Raw genomic sequence first — 8376 nt, 5'->3', positions numbered from 1 at the left:
ACTGGGCGGACTTCCTGGCCCATGGAGGCAAAGTTTGTCAAGGGAAGATGTGGCTGAGACTGAGAACTGGAGAGATCTGGCTGTCACTCAACCGAAATACTGAAAATGGGAGAGAGAGAGAGAGACTGGGCCACTGGCTGAGGCGACCAGTGACTATATCTTTACTGTTTGCTGATCCTGACTTGTGGTAACCTATTGACTTCCCAAATAAACCCCCTTAGTTGTGAGCATTGTCTGTGAGTCCTGTGTGGCCACTGCAATGGATAATGGAATCCAGCCTGAATGGAGAGTGGCGTGGGTAGATGGGGAGTGGCGTGGGTAGATGGGAGTGGCGTGGGAGAACGATTGGTGTCAGAATAGGTAAAGAAAGATGGCACGTGGAGGCCTGTCTCACAATGGGCAACCAGAAGTCAGATATGGCCAACCCCGTGCCGTTTATTGTGACGGCCCACAGCAGAAAACAGCCAGATGTTCTTCACAACATGAACAGTGCAAACTGTGTGTCTGTCCACATCACAGAGCACAAGGCCTCTGGGTGGAACCTGTAGGCCAAGCCCCGCCAGGAACTGGAAGGCTGGGGGAAGTGGACCCACGGAAGGAAAGCCTGGGGATCCATACCAACACCCTTACTAACTCCCTGCCATGAAGTCAGTACCGACTTAGCAGACCTAGAGGACAGCACAAAGCTGCCCCTGTAGGTTTCTGAGACTGTGACTCTTTCCGGGAGTAGAAAGCCTCATCTTTCTCCCTTGGAGCGGTTGGTGGGTTCGAACTACTGACCGTTCAGTTAGCAGCCCAACTTGTAACCCACTACACCACCAGGGCTCCTATGAGTTATGATTACAGGCAAGCAAACCCTACGAGGCGGGTCTCCTATATTACAAGGATCAGTCAGGAGTCAAGACAGGAAGGAGGGGAACGGAGTGGGTGTCAGTATCTTGTCTGTGATATTAACTATGTTGCTGTTTGCAGTCCTATCTAACTCAAGCCCCCGTGCGACAGCTACAGACTGCCATGTGAGACTGCCAGGCCTTGATTGTGCAGTACCACGATTGGTTCTGAGCATCAATCTTTAGATCCGCAGTCAAGAGCCAACTGCTTGCCCACCCAGAGACCTTGATATTGACTGCAGTGATGCACAATGTTAGTATGGGAAGAAAGGGTAGAGGATACAGGGCCTCTCCCTCTATTTACAAGTGCATGGGAACCGACAATGAGCTCGAAGTAAGCAGTTAAAGAAAGAAAAGCAAGAGAGGCTTGGAGCCCCGGGAAGCCCAAATGCAAGGTGACCTCGGGAGACACACATGGAAAGATGAACATGGACCCCGCGGGGACAGACAGTACTATGCAGCAAAACTCACAGTGACCCCATGAAACCGAGCAGAGCTGCCCCCCACACTTCCAAGGCTGTCGTCTTTACAGAGACAGACTACCACACCTTGCTCCCAAGGCGCAGCTTCTGGGTTCAAACTGCTAAGCTTTTGGTTAGCAGCCAAGTGCTTAAACACCAACACTTCTGATATAATAATAAAGAATTATAAGTAAGTTTATAAGACATAATAATGATAATGAGATAAAACTAAAACAAACAGAAAATCACTCATTTGTTGGTTTGTCATCCTGGAGTGGCTTGTGTGTTGCTGTGATACTGGAAGCCCTGCCATCAGCATTTCACAAACCAGCAGTCACCGGGGAAGACAGGTTTAGCAGAGCTTCTAGGCTCAGAGAGCCCAGGGAAACCTCGAGGCCACTAAAACTCTCATGACCAGCAGGATAGTTGGATGATGAGGCCCTCGGGGTGAAAGGCACTTGAAACACGACTGGGGAAGTGCTGCCTCCTCAAAGCAGAGTCGGCATGAATGCTGTGGATGCAGCAAAATTCTGGGCCTTCATTTCCAGAGGGAGCACTCCTCAAAATGATTAGAAACAGCTGCAAATACCCATGAGTTATAGGAATGTGGAATACATAAAGTATGAACCTAGGAAAATCAAATATGAAATGCTTTTTTTTTAAATCTATATTCTAGCTATTAGTGAGCGGAAATGGGCTGGTACTGGCAATTTTGAATTAGATATGCATGTGGTCTCCCCGCCAAGAATGGCAAATGGAAGAAGAATACCATCACATTTATCATCCACAAGAACATTTCATCTCCTGAGGCTCAACCTTCAGTGTAACGATAGACAGGCCTATAAGGTGACCGGGAAGGCAGGGAGGGACGCGCTTCTTAGAACAATCCCCATCCCATCTGTGATCAAGAAGGCAGTATTTGCCCCAGATAAAGTGGAGAAGGTAGGAAGGGATAGGAAGAGACAGGAAAGCACGGGTGGGAAGGGGAGGCACGAGGAGGGGAGTCCCTTTACACTGTGGGGAGTGCAATGAATGGCAAAGCACCGAAGGGCAGAACTTGTTGAGTGGCAATCCAACTTGCTCTGTAAACTTTCACGGAAATCACGATAAAAAGATGACTTAAACAAAACCTTATGAAGTGCACGAAGAGCCATCGTAGCAACGCTGAGTCACTCACGGGGCTGCTGAGAGAAAGATACGGCAATTTACAGCCTTAAAAACCCTAGTTGGGGGGGCAGTTCTACTCTGTCCTATAGGGTCACTAGGAGTTAGGGTTGACTCCAGAGCAGTTGAGTTTTTTGCCACTGATGTTTGTTTCTTTCTTTATACTTCTAGATCTATCCTGCAATACAATGCTGTCACTGACAGGAAAATATCGACACATCTATATGCCTAAAAGCAAGCTCAGTTACAGTACTATTGTTCAAATGTGGTCACCAACCACTAATAATAAAGATAAAATAAATGGAAGGCGCGTATCAAGCTCTGCAGCCTGAACTGGATCAATCACACAATCAAGGTGCATTGCTAACCCCTGGCGAATGGAAGTGGAAACCAAGAAGGGTCTAGGAAATATGGCCTTGGTGAAAGAAACAATGCTGAGCCTCCATGGCCAATGACACTGGTCTTGGAAATGCCTTTTTTCAACAACAGAAATGGCACTACACGTGTACAAGGGGGCCATGGTGGCAGAGGGGGTTAAATGGTGGCCTGTAAACGGCAAGGTCAGCGGTTCAAACCCACCATCTGTTCCTTGGGAGAAAGATGAGGCTGCCTGCTGCTGTGAAGAGTGACAGTCTCAGAAACTCCCGGGGAAGTTCTACTCTGTCCCATAGGGCCACCGTGAGTCCCATAGGGAATCCACTCGGCAGCAGTGGGTTTGGTTTTGGGTTAACCATGTGGACCTCGTCGGACAGGATACACAGGCATTGAAAGGCAGCTCTTCCTGCGTCATGTGTGGAGAGCCCTCCGACCTGCGGGCTCCTCTTCTGGCCCTCTAACAATGTCCTGCTGCTCATGAGGTTTTCGCTTCTATCCAGGAGGGTCTCAGTGGCTGATTCCTCCAAAGTGGACAGCCAATTCCCTCTTCATAGGCTGTTCTCAGTCTCGAGTTCCGCTGAAATCTGTGCACTTTGGGAAATTCTGCTGGCACTTAAAATAACATAAAATAACAGAGCTTCCAGCATCATAGCGACACACAAGCCACCACAGTGCGACAGACCGGCAGACAGCGGAACAGACTCCATCTAAGAAGAGATGACGGAGAAGCTCAGTATCAGCCGTCAGAGCAGAGCCAGGGCCGACTGAGGACGAGACCATCAACGGCCCCTGCAAGTTCAAGAGGAAGCTGAAGGAAATGAAAACCAACCCATGAGAGCCGAAGCACACATTTTGGGATATCCTAAATCCAGAGTCCAACTTAAACACTAAGTGTGATGCACGGAACACTAGTGACTGAAGACCACAGGAATCGTGGGATAGCACCAAGAATATCCTACTGAAGAAAACAGAAGGTCGTTGAAAAGACAGGAAGAAAGAAAGGACCCATAGGGTCATCCTAAGAGGCTGTCTGAAACGTGCTCTTCCTTACACAGTAGCTGAAGCGAGTGGAAGAAGAGATGAAGGTCAAGGACGAACAAGGAGAAGACAAAGTAAAGCATTACAGCGAAATGCGCAAAAGGTCTGGAGGTAGAAAAACAAAAGGGGAAAAGACAGTGGCATTCCCAGCTAAAAGAGCCGAAGGAGAAAACGCAAAGCCCCCAGTTGCAATACGGAAGGACTCTATGGCGACATTACTGAGCAACAAAAGCAGCATCAAACGAAACTGCGAGGAATACCCAGCCACTCTACCACGAAGAACTAACTGGTCGACACTCCGGAAGAGAGAGCACTGAAGGACGAAGTCCAAGGTGCCTGGTGAAAAACAATGCTCCAGAAAGTGGCAGAACACCAGGGGAAATGTTTCCACAGACAGAGGCGATGCTGAAAGCATCCTCTTCTCTACGCCAGGGAATCTGGAGGCCAGCTACCTGGCCAACTGGCTGCAAGAGATCCATATCTGTGCCCATTCCAAAGAAAGGTGACCCAAGAGAAGGTAGAAATTATCAAACAGTGTATCACTCATGTCACACTTAAGTAACATTTTGCTCAAGATCATTAAAAACAGTTGCAGCAGTACATGCAGAAATTCATGAGGATTCAAAAAAAGATAGGGAATCTGCTGGTGTCAGAGGGAGCTTGGCTAAAAGCAGAGAGTACCAGCAAAAACATTCACATTTGCCTGTGCTTTACCGACTGTGGAGCCCTGGGGGTGATGGTGACATGACGGGCTGTGATCCCCACGGTTGGCACTTAGAAACCACAAGCCGTTGCTGTGATCCCCACGGTCAGCACTTAGAAACCACAAGCCATTGCTTGGAAGAAAGATGGGGCTTCCAACTCCAGTACACTTCGACAGTTTCAGAAACCCGCAGGGGGCTGCTGTGAGTCGGCATCGCCTTGATGGGATGGCAGTTGAGTTTGCTGACTGTGCAAAGGTATTCAGCGGGCGAATCATGACAAACGGTGGCTAACATTGGGAAAAACGGGAATCCCTGTAAACTTAATGGCAGGGATGCAAAACCTGCACGGAGTCCAAGAGGAATCACTGAGTGGCTAAAAATCAGGAAAGGGGTACATCGAGGTTGTATCCTTTCACCACACTTACTCATCTGTATGCTGAGTGAATCATCTGAGAAGCTGCAAGACGGCAGCATGGGAACTGGAGGAAGGCTCATGAACAACCTGAGCTATGTAGGTGACAGGCTGACGGTGCAGGGGACTTGAAGCACCTACTGATGAAGATCAAAGACTGCAGCCTACAGTACGGATTACCCCTCCTCCACCACCACCACCACCACAAAACCCTTACCACTGGCCAAAGAAGCAGCATCATGATAAAGGGAGAAAAAGCTGTTTTCGAAATCCTCATTTTACTTCCACACGTACTGCCTAGGGAGACAGCAGTCAAGAAATGTTAGAACACACAGCATGAGGCCAGTCTGCTGCAAATGACCTCTTCAGTGTTAAAAGCAAAAATTCACTGTGGCCTAAAGTGTGCCACACTGACCCCAGGCCGTAGTACTGTCAGTCGCCTCACCGGCATGTCAAAGTGGTCGAGGAACAAGAAAGACCAAAAAGGAATGGAAGCGTTCGGTGTTGGTGAAGAACACTGGAAGTGCCATGGGCTTGCCAACAAATGAACAAGTCTGTCTTGGAAGAAGCGCCGCCAGACTGCTCCTTAAAAGCAAGGATGGTGAGACTCCAGCTCACAGTGATCCATCCTGAGGGATCAATCCCTGGAAAAGGACATGCTTGGTAGAGGGCCGGCAAAAAGGAGGAAGGCCCATAACAAGATGGACAGACACCGGGGCAGCACCAATGGTGAGGATGGCCCAGGGCTGGGCAGTGTGTCGTTCCGTTGTACACAAGGCTCCTATGCGTCAGAAAGGACTTGATGGCACCTAACAATGGCTGCTCCCCAGAAGCCAGGAAGGCTAAGACTTCGTCACTCTGGACACGATCGACAGAGGAGAGACCCATCCCTGGAGAATGGTAGAGAGTCAGCTCAAAGGAAAAAGAGCATCAACAGGATGATCTGACACAGTGGCTGTGCCGTTGGGCTCAAACACAGCAATGGCAGTGGACATGGGGCAGGACCTGGCAGTGTTTGCTTCGGTTGTGCCCAAAGTTGCAGTAAGCTGGAATCAATTCAACCCACTCAACAACAGTAACAACACTGCACATTAAAACTGACACGTGGCCTGGCCTCGTGCTCAGGCTGCCTTTCCTCAACACCAAGGGCTCCCCCACCACCACCACCACCGCAGAGGATGGGACAGGAGTACCCACTTCCTGGCCCTAGGGGTCAATGCACTGAGGAATCTGATCAGGGCGCCTCCCAGGCTGTGTACGCGGTGCACTGGCTGGAATGGTACCCAGTTCTCCTGCATGGAGCATGAGGATACTAGCTACAAACCCTAGGGACAAGCTTTACTTCTCCCCACTCACGATGAGGTGGACGCTCAGGCTGCATAGACCTCACAGCTGCCTCCGCAGGTGAGAAGCATGCCACCAGGAGCCGGGGTCCTCGCAGCACACAGCACCCACGCTTGCCCCTCCCCTCCACGGCACCAACCCAGAACACGCAGGCTGCGGCCCATGTGTGCACCTTCAGTGCGTGCTGGCTGCTGTCTCCCCAAATGCAGGCTGACGTCCTGACAGAGGTCCCGGGGCTCTGACCCCATTTGACAAGGACTTTGACGTTAACCGGGAGATCATACTGGAGAGGGGGAGGGTCGGCACCCTATCTGCTCAGGGGTCCTTAAACAAGAGAAGAGACCCAGAGACAAGCAGGAAAACCAGCAGAGAGCGGAAGGCGGCGGGAGGCCTGAAAGAGAGGGCCCTCAGAGTCCCAGGCCTCCAGACCATCAATCCCTGTTCTAACAGAGGCTGCAGCCCAGGTGGGGTAGCTCGCTACAGCAGCCTCAGCTAGCTCCTGCAGGCTGTGATCTGGAGGTGAGCACCTGCCTATGAACACCCATGTTCGGGGCTATATGCGAAAGGCGGTCTCCTAGTGGCTGCATGCCAATGGGCCGGACCTTTCCCAGGTCACACAAAGACCTAGGCCGGGGAGAAAATGCCACACTGGGGTGTGGGGGCAGGGCACCTGGGCCCCAACAACAGCCCGAGGTACACATGGGAGCCCCTGCGGGGTCCCAGTGTCCATACTGGAATCCTCGGGTGGAAGGAGAAAGTCTCCTGAGTGACTCAGGGGACATCAAGCAGAGCGAGGGGCACTGTGAGAACTCATGCCCAGGGACCCCCCCCACCACCACCACCACCCCGGGCCACCTCTCAGGATGAGAGAGAGCCTAACAGCTCATAGCTAGCAGCCCCCAGGCCTCACAGTTGCTCCCCCATGTCATCGTTTCCCTGAACTAAGGCAGCGTTCTCGGCCAGGGAAAAGGTGAATGACAAGCAAATGCAGTGACACATCGGTTGTCGAACGGCTCCAAGCTCGAACTTTCCACTCCTGGAACAGTGAAGTTGGAAAAAAATCTGCTTGGTATTCGGAACTTTGCTCCACAGTCGAACTAAAATACGACATGAAAAAACCTATATGGGCCGAGAGTGAGTCACGCCATCCCATCTTACCACGGACACAAAGGGGTGACGCTGTGATCTAAGCACTGCTCTCGCTCAGACAACATACAGTGCTCGCGATGATGCGTCAAACACTAGCCAGCGTGCTTCTTCGTGCCCTTGATTTGCGTAAACTACTACTGTGACCGCGGCTCCAGAGACAGTTAGTGATGCCAGCAGTGAAGCTGGAGGAAAACTGAACCACGACCGACTTGAAAAGAAATCAGTGTGAAATGTCAGTCACGTGCCTCCTTTCTGATTTGGAGGCTGAATACAACAGGGCTAAATCAACATGATCAACATTGGGGTGTGGGGGGGGGGGAGCTGCAAAAGCTGCTCCCGTGTGAAAGGTGTGACATCGTTAACCACGAAACAAAGAACCCAGACCATCAAAAAGGGTGAAAAGTTATTGTTAATTTAGATAAATCAGAAGCAACCAGATGGTGATAGGGTATTCGAGGCAGTCATATGCAAGTCTAAAAGTCTCCATAGTGAATTTATAAGTGTGATTTGGGGGCCACACACCCAATTATTTGGTTTTCCATTATTTCTTATGGGAAAAATATGTTCGAGTCTTGAACTTTTCAGTATGCGAACATAAATTTGGAAAGAATTGTGTTTGACAGGCGAGGTACCACTGATCTATTCAGAGTGAGAAATGCCCCGTTTTCGTAACTCTTGTAGTGCCCAGGGCCCCATGGTGCTGTGGAAGTGAGCCACCCAGGGGGAGCCCAGCTGGGGGTACAAGTGAGAGACAGAGGGGCTTGGAAGGAGTAGGGGCAGGAATAGGAGCCTGGGCGTGGGTGCAGTGAGTGAATAAGATGGGAGGGGGACAGAGGGAG

Source organism: Echinops telfairi, unplaced genomic scaffold (genome assembly GCF_000313985.2).
Source record: "Echinops telfairi isolate 266 unplaced genomic scaffold, ASM31398v2 ScPeMD7_30;HRSCAF=105, whole genome shotgun sequence".
NCBI lineage: Eukaryota > Metazoa > Chordata > Mammalia > Afrosoricida > Tenrecidae > Echinops > Echinops telfairi.
This window is presented reverse-complemented; position numbering follows the sequence as displayed.